Here is a 17442-nt window from a genome sequence, read left to right on the forward strand (position 1 = left end):
CAGCCCAGAGTTTCATGCATTTCAGGGGAAGAGTCCAGCAGGCTAAGCCAACCCATTAAGAGAAACCCAGAGGACATGCTGAATGCTACGATGACTTGGGACACTCTCCAGTGCTCAGGAAGCCATTTAAATTGTGAAATGGTTCTAGCACTTGGCCCACCCCCATGGACTGATTCAGGCCTGCCAGCTTGAGTTTACAGAATATGTGCCTAGGTGCATCCATGGGTCCTCAGACAGGATCAAGCTTACAGAATTTCACTAGTTATCTTCACAACAGCTTTAATAAACAAAAGCATAATTTGTACCTGCAGAAATTTTAGATTATAAATCCACAACAATAAGAAAACTAGGACATGAATAGATTGTAACTAAAACTCAAGTCATTAAAAAAATCCAATTCTCTTTGTTTATTTGGGGGTTGGTTTTTTTCTTTTTTTTCTTTTTTTTCTTTTTTTGGCGCTCCACAGAAAACTTGCTACCAACATCAGATTGCATCAATGAGTCACTCCAGATGGAGCATATTACATTCCTAATTAAAGAGCACATACAGTACTTCATGTTTTTAGTGCTCTTAAACAACCTCACTGGTCATAAACATTATGCTAATGTGTCTACTGGGTGGGGAGGGAGAACCAGTTCTGACAGCTCCAGCACATGCCTGGGGAAATAGCAACAGCACCTCACTTTCCCAGCTCTTGTAGCCCTTAAAACAATCAGATGCCATTACTGACAGGTTGTGATAAATAAATTATGGTATAAAATAATATAAAACATACCAGATCTATTCAGTGACTTTAAGGTAAATCTAAAAGTAAGGAAAATAGTGAAAGGGAGAGTGAAATTCCCAAGCATTAAGAATTTGGTTGTAATTTTCTGAATGCAAACATCATCAGAATACATGTAGCATTTGTGGAAAAGCGTAGTTTTTCCTTCTGGTTATTTTTCAGAGAGACTGTGAAGCCCAGTGTCTGCGTGAAGCTGTGGCTCTCTGATCCTTTTTCATTTCAGCTCCAACTAGCAGTGGGAGTCAGAACATATGGTTTACTTCTGCACTGGAAGACTCTAAACTCTTACTGACTGGTGGGTTATGAACTTGGAGTCCACAAGAGTAATTTACTAGTCTTGCCTTACAGCTACAACCTAAATGTAGTGTGTCTTGCATTGAGAAGTAACAATATGGTTATAGCTCCAAAGACAGAACTTGAAAAATACAGTTTCTGATAGATATTTTTCTGACATTTGTACTGGAAATGGAGGTTGACATCAGATCTTGTAATCATGCTCAAAGCTTACAGAATTCAAGCTAATTCACATCTTGAGAATCATCCTTAGTTAGCCTTGCCTGAGTGGCCCAAGATCAACACAGCTCTAAAAGGGTTTAACACTGAATACGAGTTGGGTACAGAATATAAAATATGCTTTTATGTTGCACTTACAGAACAAGGCAGCAAGCTATAAGTAATACTTAGAAAAAAATAAAATAAAAAGCACATTGAAAACTCAGAGATGTTCCCATAGATTGTACTCAGTTAAAGAATGTGGGGTCATTTTAAAGAATAAACAAGTTGTTCGAGTCCCTTTAACGTTAGCTGTCCAAAATTCTATAGTAATCTTACTATTTACGAGTGAAATTCACTTTTGTTTGGAGACTATTTAGACAAGATCTAAACAACAGCTAAACTTTATTTCAAACCTTTTTTTAAGATACAAGTATAATTTCAGAGTGCCATCATAGGTCTTTTTTTCTACTCAATAAGTCAAGTGAATGGAAATATTTCAGGCGATGAACAACCTAGGAATTGTAACCTCTGTTTATAGTAAATCTGAACAATAGTATAAAAGAAGTCTCTTTTCCTGAGCAGTATAAGTGTGATGGGATGCATCTATACAAGATGCTGTCCACACAGTAATTTGATACTACTGCGCAGTAATATTGCACGGCAAAAAATACGTTGAGACAGTACTGAGCAGTAGTATTAGGATACTGCCCAAGTAGTAGTGTCACTTAAAAGGTGTTTGCTGGCACTACTATACTGTAACTGGTTATTGTGCCTTGATTTAGTACTTGCTTATACAAGTACTAATAAAGGTGCAGTAACAACTGCACAGTAATATCTCATATAGATGTGCTCATCTACCTCCAGAATTCAATTATATTCTAGTATTCACAATTCCATCTATTTGGTGAATAAGATTCAGTGTGGACTAGCAGCCATTGTTGTAGTAAAGCTGCAGAATATAAACTTCTCATTGCTTAGTTTTCAGTATAGTTTGCCCATGGAATGTATATGAAAAGTTGACAAGCTTTGGGCTTCTACCTATAATTTTATAACCAAGTATTTGCTCCTGTATAAAATACCTCTTGTGGCAGAAAAAAACATAGATTTTTGACAGGGTTTTAATCAAGGAATTCATCTACAATTTTCAGCTTTTGTTATAATCACAGACCTTTAATTTAATCCCATCATAATAGTAAGATATTGTTTAAGTGTTAATTCTAATACTTAGAATAGTATTCTTTTTTATTGATTGAGCTTTTCTCCTTAATGGAAAGACATTGCATCTGAAGAATTGTTTTCGTTTCCCAGAACTTCCTGGGTATGTCTACACATACTATTAAGGCAACTGAATAAACTCCAGCACAGTTCATGCTGGAGTTTATTGCTCTCAAGCATGCTTTTTGCATGTGTGCCCAGGACCACAGCAGTCAAGCTGGACAGAGCAGCTGTGGCTGGCAGGGGCCCCAGGAGTCAACCTGCCATCCCAGGACTTTTCTACCCCAGCTCAACATATGGTGGAAGGGCTGGCTGGGCATGAGGGTGCTTCAGTGCAGGGATAGCCAGCAGGCAGCCCCTGCCCTGAAACACCCTTGTGTCCCAGCCAGCCCCATCACTGTCTACACATGCATTGCAGCACAGTAAATAACTCTGCCATAGGATAGTATTTTTGTGGCAGGCAATGGTGACATTTTACTACAGAGCTACTTAGGCAGCTCCTCAGTAAATGTCACATGTAGATGCACCCCTTGAGTTGTGGCTAGCTCTGAATAGTCATAGCAAGTTGAAACAGGATGAGAAAAATTCCATTGTTTATAGTAAATCTGAACTACAGTATACAAGAAATCTCTTTTCCTGAACTGTATAAATGTCATATAGATTCAGAATTCAGGTTCTTATAAGTTGTTCTCTTTCTTGCAATCTAGTAAGATAACAACAGCAACCGCACTTTATTGCCTTTGATTTGCTGAAGTCGGAAATTGTATTGGAGGTGCCTAGATACAAGACACTGACTGTATTTGACAGAAATCACTAGCTAAATTGAATGTAAGTACAATTTAGAGCTATTAAACATAATCTTGTAACCTTATTAATGGAGAACACAAAGACCTAATTAGACTGTACAAGCAAAATCAGGGAACACAATACACTTATGAATTCCATATTTAACTTAATCACACCTTCATTCAGACTTTGTATGTAAAATCTTCAAACATATCTAAAGAAATATAGGAAATTAACAGCGTAGATACATTTTACATCAATGTAATCTACCTTTACCCTGGCATAAATAGGGGGCAGACACATGACATACTGAGCAATAAACTGATATAATGTACACCGGTGTCAATGTGTCATGTGTCTGCGCTCTAAGTCCCATATTGTGAAATGAATTTTGCAAAATCCCAGCTTGCCCTTGGCTGCTAAGACCTGGATTTAACATAGGATATAGGTGCTTGAAATTTAGTCCTTGCTAATTTCTCAGAGTGGAATCCACATGTTTGGTATGTGAGCTAAATATACACAGTATACTATGCATAAAGACAGTTTGGCACTTCACAGTGAGATCCACAACAGCTAGTACACTCAGCAGAGAGCAAAAGAAAGTGTGACATTGTAGCCAAGTGACTAGAGCACTCATACTGGAGGGAAGAGTCCTGGGTTCCATTGTATGCTTCCATGTTTCTGTATTTTAATCAGTGACTTGAATGTCAAATACAGAAATAAGACCTAGAGCCCAGATCTCCCCCACCCCCACCATTTCAGATAAGTGCCAAAATCACTAGGCTACACAATCATGGTTCTCTCTTGCACGCATACACTCTCTGAGTTTCTAACTCCTACAATCCTTACTCCCAACGTGAGCCTTGAATTCTTTACTGCACTGCTTCCACAAGAGAGGTTGAGGCCTTCCTTCTTACACACGATTGCCTCCAGCATGCTGATTAGGACACACTCCTGGGAATTGTGGGTTTGGATCCCCTCTATCAAAAATGGAAATGGGCATTGGCTTCCCACTTTCTGGGCAAAAACACTAGGCTACTATTCAGAAGGGCTGTTTAAATGAAAGTAGCAGCTGCCACTGCATTTTGGAGAGCTCAGTTCTGTCAATGTGTGTTAGGTGTTGCCTCAAGATTGCCCAAATTATTGAACGTTAGAGGACAGGAGAAGGAACATTAAGTTTCTGGATTCAGATGAGGCTGAAATGTGAGCTATGCCCTGACCTGCTTTGTTTTGTTTAAGTGGGGCAATTTTGAGCATGTTTAGAGGCAGGGTTTTTGGCACCAGAAGAACACTAAAGTAAAAATAAAGAGCATCTATAACAAGAAAGAATGACAGACATCCACCTCAAACTACCCTGTAGCCCCATGGTTATGGGAGAGGAGGAAAATATTGCTTTAAATTCTTTATAGGAGACAATGCATAACTATACTAAGAACTAGATTTCAATTGCCTGGCATTTCAGCTGAACCTAGACATTCATCCAGTTTGTTCTGTTCAAAATGCACAGAGGTGCATATCATCTCTGCCACAATAAAGTTCTTTGGTTTGTTCCATTTGGCCATCTTTCTGTGGATACAGCATTACAATAGTGATGAGTGCCCATCCCAGCTTGATTCTCTTTCAAAATGTATAAAAAAGTTGGCAGCCTTCTTTTTTTATCCATTGTAAAATAGCACAGAATATAAAATGCCATGCCAGACTACATGAGACCAAACTTTTAGTGACTGGTCTTTTAATGATGAATTAAGCCCTTCAGCAAGAAATTCAATTCCCTGTATCTTGATACACATCATAGTTCTACTGACTTCAAACAAGATTGCCTCCTTAAAAATTGATCTACCATGATAATACAAAGAAGACTTCACAATTAACATTTGCCTCAAAGAATTTTTATCCTTACCAACTGTAAGTAAATTTCCATTATTCAGCCTTAATATTTTGCCATTTATCATGTTGATATAGTTGTTGACTGTTGAGTTAAGTTTTTTTTAAATCACCCAAAGACACCTGAAAGAAACATAAGAAATATTAAATGTTAAACGGTAGGGAACCTGGAAATTTTGCTGTATTTTTAATATTTCATTTTGGGATTCTTAAAGAAATATTTGATAAGGAACAATTATTTAAGATCTCCTACAAAGCAGAGCACCATTATATAATCTATGTATATTAAGCAACTAAGGGTCAGATTTTGCATCCCATAATCCCTTTGAATAATCTTTTTTCAGCAAATGATTGCACTGCTTTCAGTGGAGTTGCTCATGCAATATAAAATATTACTCAGTGAGGCAGAAGTTCAGCTGGTGAAAAGTGTCATAGAACCAATATTATAAATAGAACTATTAGTTACCCTAGCTGAGAATCTACTAAACTCCATATTTTGACTGAATAGTGTTACCTCAAATAATGACAATGAATTAAAAGGAATTATAAATATATTGTTAAGGATATTGTTGTTACTCTTAGCTCTACCTGTATTAAGCCTGTCCAGTTCTAAGACCCTGTAGTCCATTCCTCAACCTTGTCAAATCATAGCCATTTGGCATTTCGGTTTAGTGTATATCTAACCTGCTCTTAAAAATTTCCAAAGAAGGAGATTTCACAATCTCTATAGGTAGCTTGTTCCAAAGCTTAACCACCCTCATAGTAAGAAAATTCTTCCTGATCTCCAACCTAAATTACCCTTGCTGCAATTTAAGACTATTGCTCCTTGTCCAGTCCCTTACAGCCACAGAGAATAGTTTATCCCCATACTCCATATAATAGTTCTTCAGGTATTTGAAGACTGTTATCAGTACAAATGAAGCTTCACCAATATTGAATATAGCGGAAGAATCACTTCCCTTGATTTGCAAGTGACACTCATATAAATACAGACAAGTGTTGTATTTTATTGTAATAAGAGCAAAATGTTGGCTCATATTCAATTTAGAGTCCACTGTAATCCATACATACTTTTCTGCAGTACTGAACCCTAACCAGTTCTTCTCCAGTTCATATTTATGCGTGTGATTGATCTGTCTTAAATGCGGGATTTTGCATTTGTCCTTGTTGAATTTCATTTGATTTATTTTAAACCATTTCTCCAATTTATCAGGGTTATCATGAATCCTAGCCCTACTCTACTACACCCATCTTCTGATAGTAGACTATATTTAGAATCCTGAACTTAAAAATATATTACATACTCTGCGTCATGCATTGCTAGGTTGCTTGCTGCATTCAGTAAAGAATCCACACTTTCTTGAGTCTTTCTTTTACTTCTGCAGCAACAGGAGTGGTCCATGGAATGGCATGGGAGGATGAGGTAAAAGATGTCATATTTGTAAGAGAGGTAAAAAAACCTACAGTTCATAGAGTTCCCTCCAGGATGTCAGAGGGAACCAAGGTTCCCAAGTTTCACCATTCCTCACCATTTCTGAGGCTATCAATCTACTACTGCTATCAGTTGGTTCAAATTAAGAGGTTTGTATGGTGAAACCTCATAGATCAGTATGCAAGATATTTCAGCCCTGTGGGCTACAGGACTGGTGCAGAGTTGGTCTGCAAACCAGATCTTGTCTGTAGGCGCCGTCTGGCAAATGGAGCCAGTCCATATCATGGCTGCAACCTCACATACTAAATCAGGCCCTGATCCCATGCACAAGATCACACCCATAGCACCAGCCATGCATGCTAGATTGGACCTCATAGGTTTGGTCTTGCATGCTGTATTTGGCCCCAGCCTTACATGCTCAATTGGGCCTTGGTCCTATGCACAGTCTTGGGCCCTGAAACCCCAGCTCAGGCACCATAACCCTGACTCCATAAACCAGATTGCATTCCAGTCTTGGCCCCAGCCCCAGCCACACATGCAGGATCAGGCTGTGTACCAGATTTCGTCTATGATCTGGCCCTGCATGCAGGACCATGCCATCTGGCCCATGGGACTTGGAAATCTAGCAGCAGGAGAGTGGTGGCAATGTCCAAATTTCTAGAAATAAGGGGAGCTCTACAGACCAGATAACATGGCTCTGGAGGTCAAAAGTGGCCCATGGGCCAGAGGTACCACTACCTTAGTTGTAGATCCCTAATATAACTTTAAATTATTTCAGTGAGAGCCGAAATGAAAATATCATTTATGTCAAAGCAGAGGCAACTCTGAAATACAACTTTTTGCAAAACTATTAACTGCTTGACACATCTATTATTATATAGGTTATGTTTATACTAAAAATTTCTGAGGAATTTCATAAGATTTTTTGCAAAGTATTAGGAATGCTAGAAAGAATATTTACTTTCAACTACCCTAGCAGTTCATCAACAGTTCCATTTATTTGTTAAGCCTCTTTTGAAATTTCTCAGTGACAAAATATAATGTGCTTTAAGCTCAGTCTAGGAGGCATTTACAAACTGACTGCCTTACACATTTTTTAACTTTATCAATGAACTTTCCCCTCTTTCAACAGTAATTAAAAATAATTCTGTCTTATACATATGTGCATCTTGCCAAGGTCCGTCATTCATACTCAAATGCAAAAGACTCTTTACCATCATTGTCTGAATCACTACAGCACAACTACTTCTGTCAATGCACTTATATACCAAGTAGAACATGTGAGTCATATTGTCCTAAACAAAGAACAGATCACTGTGGATTTTTGTTAGAAAACAATTTTGGTCCATATGTGTCCTGTTTTGCAGGACTATTAGGCTTTCAGGTTCCCATGAGCTAGTATTCCCTGCAATTTGAGCTAAAGTAGCCACAAACTGGTATTCGTGTAGATGTCTCACAAGATAAGTTTGATTAATCAGGCCATTTTTTATGCCTTTCACCTCACATACAAACATCCAGATCCTGGAAATCCTGTGTTGCCCTGAATCAGTAAAGTTTCTAAACATGTTTGATGTTAAGCACATGCATTATCCATTGATGCCCATGGAACTACTTCTATTTAAAGTGAAGCTACCAGTAATTTGAATAATTTTGACTAATGGTGTAACAGCCAGGGTCTGCACCCTGGGCAGCAGCATGCAGGGGTAGTGAGGCTGGATGTAGTGGTTGTGGCAACTAAACCAGCAGCAGTGTTGACTATATTTCATGCACTCACTTTAAGCGAGTGCCCAGGCCGAATTGCTCACCTCTCATTTTGCCACTGATTTTGACTTTCAAAGCTAGCAAGATGTGTCTAACAAAGTCAGGTTGTTTCAAAGGCTCAAAACCACAACATTATTCTTTTTTTCCAATGCTTTCTCCTTGACATGAATAATCTAGGCCAAGTTTATAAAAAAAAATAAGAGCCTAAGGATCAGATTTGAAATCTATATTTAGATACCTGTATATATGGCCTCATTTTCAAAAGTTCTGATCATGATGAATTTCAAAGGGACCTCAATAGGAACTGAGGAGTATTCTACTCATTTGAAAATCAGGGCACTCATTTATTGTCTTGATTCAAGAAACCACTTAAACCTTTACTTTAAATTGATTGAGTTAAAAATCAATGGGATATAAGCAGCTAGGTACTTCTGAAAATCCCATTAGAGACCAGAATGTATTCTTAGATAATTAAACACCTTTAAAATTTGACCATGTGGCCAACTTTCAAGCACCTATTTTTTTTTTAATTTGGTGATACACCAGAACACAATGAATTCATAGCTCTTTTGATATTCCATATTTTAATATGAACACAACAGATATAAGTATGAATCTATCATGCCTTAAGAAAGGAACTTGACAATTTATAAATCCAAAAGACATATTTATTCAGACAGTCTCAGTTTTGAATACCCTTTTTTCAAAATATCACTTTTCAAATGCAAATCTGGAATACGCAGACTTAAGGTCAAATTTTTAATACAGTTTTGCTTAGTATAGCTAAGTCATGATGAACATTGCATTGAGGCCATGGATGCTCATTTCCTGATTCAATTTTAAAATTCCCTATTGGTTGCATTCTATAAATTTCATCTTTCATCTCTAAAGATATGCATTTACAGTTTGCTTGCTAAAGAGTAATCATTGAAAAATTAATGCTATTCCCCCATCATTTTTCATGCTTTTAAGTTCTTATCTTAATTCTTCCACCATGTTTTTCTGTTTGATTATGTGATTCTTCTCAGTGCTGAAAGTGATAGTAAATTCACATTAAGAAACATAAACAGTGCTCCTTGAGGCCTCTGACAAATCATATCAGATCAATCAAAATCAATTAAAAATGCTCACAGAGAAAGTTGGTGAAAGGGTGAAAATATTTCCACAAAAGTTATAAAAATCAACTAAAATAATGAAAGAATTTGTAGACACTGTATTCTCTTATAGATAATCCACATGCAAAGGAAAAGCTAAATCCTTTGTCTGGTAAACCCTCTCAGCTTAATAGGGATATCACAGTCCTCTTGAAAAAGAAGAAAGAGGCATATAAACAATGGAAGCTTGGGACAGTCCCCAAGGAGGAATTTACAACAATGACCCTCACTTGTCAGAAGCAGATTAGAAAGGCTAAGGTGGCAATTGAATTTAAACTAGAAACAGAAATCAAGGACAATAAGAAGTCCTTCTTTAGCTATGTAGGGAACAGGAGGAAAACAAATGGAAGTGTGGAGCCATTGCTTAACAACTCTGGACAGCTGGTTACCAACACTCAAGAGAAAACTGAACTCCTGAATGACTACTTTGCTTCAGTATTTCACCAGACTAAGGGGGAAATCATACTAGATAAGGTTCAGAATGGGCATGGTGGGAATGACTGCCTTCATATCATTGACATTGAGCTTGTGGTGATCAGTTAGAAAAGTTGAATATTTATAAGTCAGCCGGACTGGAGGAATTTTATCCAAGAATGCTGAAGGAGCTGGCTAAAGTCATCACAGTGCTGTGGTAAAACTCTCCAAAACTTATGGCACTTGGGGGAGGACTCTGAAGACTGAAAGAGGGCCAATGTTGTGCCCATCTTCTAGAAGGGAGGGAGGGAGGACCCAGGCAGCTATAGGCCAGTTAGCCTGACTTCTATCCCAGGGACAATTCTGGAAAAATTCAATTTTACCAATCAGAGAAGGGCCACCCATATGATCAGAGACGTGCAAGGCAAACCATATGAGGAAAGGCTGAGGGACTTGGCCCTCTTCAGCCTAAACAAGAGAAGGCTGAGAGGGGACTTGGTAGCAGCTTACTGCTACATTAGGGGAATACATCAAGGGCATGGGAAACAACTGTTCACCAGAGCACTCTTGGGGAAAACCAGGAATAATAGCCACAAACTCCTGAAAGACCATTTCAGACTTAACACTGGGAAAAAATTCTTCACACTTAGGGTGTCCAGACTGTGGAGTACTCCCTCCAGAGGTGGTGCAATCACCTACCCTGGAAATCTCCAAGAGGAGACTGGATGGTCACCTCGCTGAGGTCAGCTGACCCCAGTTGTCTTTCTTGTCTAGTGCAGGGGGGCTGGACCTGAATTTTTTTAGTAGTGTGCAAAAGTGATGAGAGGCAACAGAAACAGATAATATGCACTTATGTTTCTTAAGTTATTAAGTGCAAGAGAGAAAATGAAGAGTAGAGAAAATGGTGAAATATGCTAGAAAAATTATAGGATATAAGGCTCTGCTCATGTAAATTAAAACTCTGATGAACGCCTTTGAACAACAACTCCAAGGTACACCTTTTCTACATCTTTTGGGCCAGAATCAGGGCAGATGAATAGCCTAAGGGACATTTGTGTTCTTAGGTGCAGATTGGGGGGAAGAGAGGGGGGCGGCCCTGCAGTGTGGGTGTCCCCCAGTTCCATCACCACCACTGCTGTCCCTGGCTAACCCACATACAGGGGGAGCCCCAGAGCCAACCCTGTTGCACTCCAGCTCCAAGCTGCAGCTCTGTGGGGTACCAGGCTTGGCAGGAAACAGCAGCATTGCCCAGAAGGTTTCTTCTTTCTGCATCTGATCCTTGCTGCCCTTCTCCTCCCCTCCCCCCCCCAGTTTCCACCACTACTAGGGAGCAGGCAGAACAAAGGAGGAACTTGCACCTGAGCTTCTCCTTTCCTGCTCCAGCTGTGGTCTGCAGAGAGCAGCTGCATGTGAAGTCCGTCTTGACTAGAGATAGTGCAGTGGCACACAGGTTCCTCCTTCCAATGCCGACTCCCAGTTGGCAGAGAACACCTTAGGGAAAACGATGGGCAGGGAGCAGGCACAGGAAGGAAGAACCTACACACAACTGCCACAGTTGCTGTCCCTGGCAGAGTTCAGCTCCCCGGCCATCCCATGGCTGCAGCAGGGTAAGAGCACCTCTGGGGTTCATAAACCATGGGGTCATCCAGGGACAATGGTGGCAGAAGGCCAAAAGCCTGCACCCTGCCCAACTCATGAGTGTCCCCTGCCAGCCCAGGGACTCCAGCCACTCTTCACCCCCATCTCCCCATGACCTGAGGGTGCTGTACCCTTTAGTAAATCCTGGATCTGTGCATGTTTGTACCTATCTTACATAAGACAGTATTACTCTTGTGTCACATCATTGTCATTCAGTTTGTGTGCCATTCAAGGTTCAAAATCAAAACTGCTTTTCCAGAATCTGAAGGATCATTTTTATTCTAAAAAGCAAATATACTAGAGTTCCCTTGAACAGTTTGTTTTGTTGCTTGAATGAATCAGCTGCATGTGGAACCCATCTCAGCTCATTATTAGTTTGGTAGATTTTTACGTTGACAGAATCCCAAAAGAGCCCAAGTCAGGTGCCTGTCATAGTCAATGGGAGAAAGGGAAGATGTATGAACAAGGACTCTCCAAGCCATTAAGCATGGGAAGGCCAAAGGCAGAAATCTAATGCTTTTGACCATACTAGGGCATAGCAATAGGTAGTGACTTTTTTCCATGTGCAGCTGTGGAGCAGAGTTATGTTATCACCTGAGCCTGATCTTGTGAGGAAATGTATGCTATCAGCAGCATGAGACAGCTGCATCTTGGGCACTCATACTCAAGAACCCAGCTTATAGTTGCTTCCTGTCTTGTGCATTAGAACAAAGAAAAAATTCTCCTCTAAACCTATTGCAGTACTGTACTCCTATGGTAGAGTTACCAAAAAATGGCCCAAAAGGTCTTGAATTGTACCACAAAGATATACATGCTGAAAATTCTGTTATCCATGCATCTACAACTCTTAAATACTCTGATGTTCTGTGTGCTTCCTTAGTAGACAAAGGTGAATTTAATATTTTCAGATAAATTACAGAGGGATAGCACATCAAAGCATGCCAACTATTTGTCACTGTGTGAGGACCCAGTAGTAGATAAATAAGGGATATGTCCATGGCACAAAGATGTAGAATGAGTGGTGGAGTTAAGAAACTCATACAAATCCCCCAAATCTCTGATTAATTTGATTCCTGTGTGTAAAATTGTGTATTATGTAACATACTGAATCTAGTGCATAGGAGAAGCTCAGGAACATTTATATGGAATTATCCATGAAAATGACCTGTCAGCAGAGACTGATCGACAGAAATAAAGTGTCATGCAGAACTCATCTTAAATGACATAAAAGTAAGGATTAGTGGAGTTCTGCCTTTCCAGGTTTTCCCAGTACTTGTTGAATTAGGCAGCATGGGGAAAAAAAGCCAAAAAGCAAAGGGGAAAAAAAGCTTTTCTTCTGGGTATCCTCAAATAGATCACAAGGGACATCTTATGCCAACTTTCTGACAGTCAGTTGGCAACACACTAAACTTTCATTGGTTTCTGAATAAAACATGCCCCATATAGCTCTTAAGCCCCTAACATTATGCAGAGTGCTTCAACTGTAGTATAAAATGTTAACTGCACTCCCCTGCTTTGCCAAAGCTTTAGTGAGTTCAGCATTCACAATTTTCTTTTTAAATCTGTATCAAAGCTGGCACCAGGATAAGACCTTTCTCCTCTAATCTTAAGATACCCATTGGAAAACCTCCTTCAGAAATAAAGCATAGTGAAAAGCCAGATCAGGCCAGGGGAAGCAGGTTGGGTGCTTTTGTGTTGATGTTACAGAACAAAACTGATCACAGAGGCAAAAGCAGCAATGATGGAAGGAAAGAACAACAGAAAAAAAGAATTGGGTGGCAGGAATGTTTAGTAAAAGGAAGGTGTTGGCAAGGAGAAGGGGAAAAGAGCAGAGAGTGAAAGAGAAAGCTTCTTGATGTTCTTTTTATACTTGTGGTCATAGAGATTATGTGCAGTAGCCAAATATGCAGCCATGGGGTTCAAGCTTTAGGGAAAAAAAATCACCAGTTCAGCTATATAACAGCCTTTGTTCATGGACATAACAGAATGGCCATCCAAGGCTTCATGCACCTTTGACAGCTTCTTAGAAATACAAATCATACATAAAAGATCTTAACAATGGCCTCACTGAGATCATCACCCCATCAGCCACAGGAAAGTAATGAAAATGTAATAAGCATCACTTCCAAAAACAACACTACCTGATTCCCTAAGTTCACCCTTTCCCTAACTTCCCATAATCCAGGGAGAAAAAAAATGGGCTCACAGCATGCCCTGAAACTCACTCAGGTACAAACTCAAAAGAAAGTCAATTCCAAAAAAAACATTGCACCTAATGAAGAGCGCCTTTTGTATCACCCTTTCTTTTTTGTAGTGATGGAACTTAAGCCCTGGTGTTTCTACTTGCTGCAACTGACAGCATCACATGAATAAAGAAACCACCTCTGGGTCAGCTCAGTCCCAGGTTAATTTAGTTTTTATTACCCAAAGCAATCACCTTAAAAAAAGCAGCCAATGATCTTCTGGCAGTGGAACAAGATCAAATATCCATGCAGATATTATTAGATTTGACGTCTTCCTTCAGTATCATTGATCATGAAACGTTCATTCATCTGAGAGCTTGGTGGGAGAGAGCGGAGTGTTTCTTGAGCGACCTTTGTCCACCCTGTTAATAATCTTAACACTTCCCATCAAAGAAATCTGAAAGTACAAAAACATTAATGCATCGCATTTCCCAGTGACAATGAAACTTCATAAGACTTGCATTAGGCAGACGTGTTTTATTTCTATTTCACAGTGACTTGCTTTAGGGTATACAGTAAAGTTCTGAAACAGCCAAAAACAGAAACCAGGATTTCCAGTCATGGCCCTTCATGTTTCCATTCACAACAGAACTATCCTGTTCAATTAGTATTCATATAAAATGCTGGTTTTATATTTCTTTGTTCAGTGATTTGAGGATAACAGCTACATATTCCTTGCTTTAAAAATTCACAGACTTTGGTTTCTATATTCAACATAAATTCCAGTGATTCAGCCCCACATGAAGTGACAAGAACAGAAGAAATGATCAGTATTGTACGTCAGTTCTACGTTAGTTTTAATAGGAAAGATCCCTAGTCTATCTTGGCTTGCACTTATACAAATACAAAAGAAAAACAAGTGTTCACTTGTTTTTTTAACTGAACTCCTTTGTAACTGAATGCCACTAAACATAGTATTGAAGCGTATGGAGGAGACTGATATCTTAGCTCAATGTATCCTACTCTCAGTCAAAGACTAGGGTGAACAGGATGTACCACACTGAGTTTAATCTAACATAGAACTTTCATTTTTTTTTAAATGTTTGGGCAGCTGAAATGTAACACCTCCCTCAAACCTTATATGCCTCCGTAATGAGCCACTTGCTGCTAAGATTTTAACAAATCTATATGTGGCACATCCTAAATGAGCATATTGCAATAGAATCCCAATCAATCTAAAGAGTGATCTGTCTTCTAACTGCCAAAATATAAAATATTGCTATCAATAAGTGTTAAAAATCTGGCTGCAAATTTGTCACAACTCACATTTTAAATATTAAAAGTCTTTCTTACAAGGGACAGCTCAAAGCACTGAAACTCTGCAACTCATGATGATCATTTTAATTAGGTGTTTCTTTTTTCTCCCAGCAAAAGTCCTAAGGAAGAATATTAACATTGTCAAAAAGAAGGTAGAATGGTGCAAAATGAATGATGCCTCTTAGAACAATAGTGCAGAATGGCACATGCCTGAGAAAGTGATAGACCATAAAGGACAGAAATCAGGGAATATCCCTTGGAAGACAAGTAGTGAAAGCAGGGACCATGCAAGTGGATAGTATCATTGTTTCTTGCCAGCAGGCTGGTATTGGCAGACAAAAAAAGTCTGTCTCAGAGGCTCAGAGCAACAGAGGGCAGACTAATTAAAATCAAGGTGAAATAAGCAAATGATGAACAGCAAATTTTAAAAAAGAAATATGCAACACTTCATTTTTAATAGAGCTTCATTTTTCCCTGGCAAGTTAAATCAGTTTATATTTAGAAACAGTGGAATGGTTTGGAAATTAACTACAAGAAAAGCTATGTCCACCCTCTGGATTTCTAGAATCTATTCAGATGCCATTTAATTAGAATACCAGCTACTGTCATTCTTCACTCACTGCATAATCATAGCTCCAGAGGCCTCACCCCCAACCTGCCCCCAAATCCCAGTAGGTCACTGAATTCTCCTGGTGTGAACAAATGTCTACTAGGCCTGTGCGAGTCAGCAGTGATCCACTCTAGCTTCAGATCAGGTTGCTTCAGATGGCCACAATTCCTTCTGGAGCTCCGGACTGGGTTTCTGCTTCGTTCTGGTCAAAACGGCTCCGAAGCTTCAGAGCCACCTCAGAGATTCGGCCATCGGGTATAATGGAGAATCAATGAAATATCTATAACTTGGTTGTTTTTTGTCTGATTTGGATGAAACCTGCAGGGGTAGTAGCCCCTGCTGAGAGCATAGAGTCTGCCACGTTACAAGAAGATCAGTGCAGAGGTTTTGGGGGAACCATACCCCAAATTCTTGAAAGCAAAACTCATGTCACATCTGTGTTACAACACAGGGAGGTAAAAACTGCAGGGGTGGTAGCTCCTGGTGAGGCCAAAAATCCCACCAAGTTTCAACAAGATCAGTGCAGGGGTTTTGGGGGCACTGCACCCCAAATTCTTGAAATCCAAACTTATGGCACATCTAGGCGTTACAAAATAGGGGGGTGAAAGCTGCAGAGATGGTAGCTCCTACTGAGGCCACGATGCCTGCCAAGTTTCAAGAATATTGGTGCAAAGGTTTGGGGGGAACTGCACCTCGAGCTGCAGACAAGCAAACTCGTGACCCTGTGTGTGTTAAGGCGTTATTACAGAAAACCAGTATTGCATCATTGACTTCAACATGGGCAACTGGTGCCTCCTGAGTCTGGGGATGCCCCTGGTGGTGTCAGTGGCAGGAACAGAACTGTCAGTGGTGGCAGCCCTGATGGAGGGGCATGTGCCTCCCCTACATACCTCCCCTACGGTAATTAGCAAGGGCACAAAGTGAGTTAGACTCCTGTCTAACTCTGCTGTACATTAAGAACTCCATTGAAGTCACTGGTGTTACACTACCATAAAACTGGAATAGTTCGAGTAGAATCAATCACACTATTTATAGTTCTTAATTCTTAAATAGCACTTGAGCTGAATGTGGAAGTATTGCATTTATACATTATGGCGAAGCTCATGGTGCTTTTGGGGATGTGCAAAAAATCCCTGGGCATGTCTACATGTGCTATTATTGATTGTGAATAAACTCAGGAGCTTATTGCTCTGGAATTGATTGCTCCCAGGTCCCACATCTGCACATGTACCTAGAAGCACAGCACATCCAGCTGGGTCAAAGCAGCCCTCACTGGCTGGGAGCCCAGGGGGTCATCCTGCCAGTCTGGGATTGCTCCTCCTGTCTCAATGTGCTCTAGAGGGGCTGGCTGGGGCACAAAGGTGGTTTGGTGCAGAGCTAGCCAGCAGGAAGATGGCTTTTATTACTTGTATTTATAATTACTATCCTGCTGTGGAGTTAATTAATCTACTCCAACCTAATAGGGGTGCACATGTAGATGCACAATGGTTACTGTGCAACTAGTGAACTGTGCAGTAAACGTCTCAGGTAGACACTCCTCCTTTTGTATAAATTGTAGATGTTTCTCTCTTTTTAGTTTGTAGTCTGATACTGAACAAAAAAAGAAAGAAAGGCTTTCCTTGGGGAAACCTATCCACATCTACCAGGAAACAATCTATTTTAGATTTCATAGATTTCATAGACATTAGGACTGGAAGGGACCTCAGAAGATCATCAAATCCAGCCCCCTGCCCAAAGGGCAGGAAGTCAGCTGGGGTCATAGGATCCC

Source organism: Crocodylus porosus, unplaced genomic scaffold (genome assembly GCF_001723895.1).
Source record: "Crocodylus porosus isolate Cpor-Errol unplaced genomic scaffold, CroPor_comp1, whole genome shotgun sequence".
NCBI classification, from domain to species: domain Eukaryota; kingdom Metazoa; phylum Chordata; order Crocodylia; family Crocodylidae; genus Crocodylus; species Crocodylus porosus.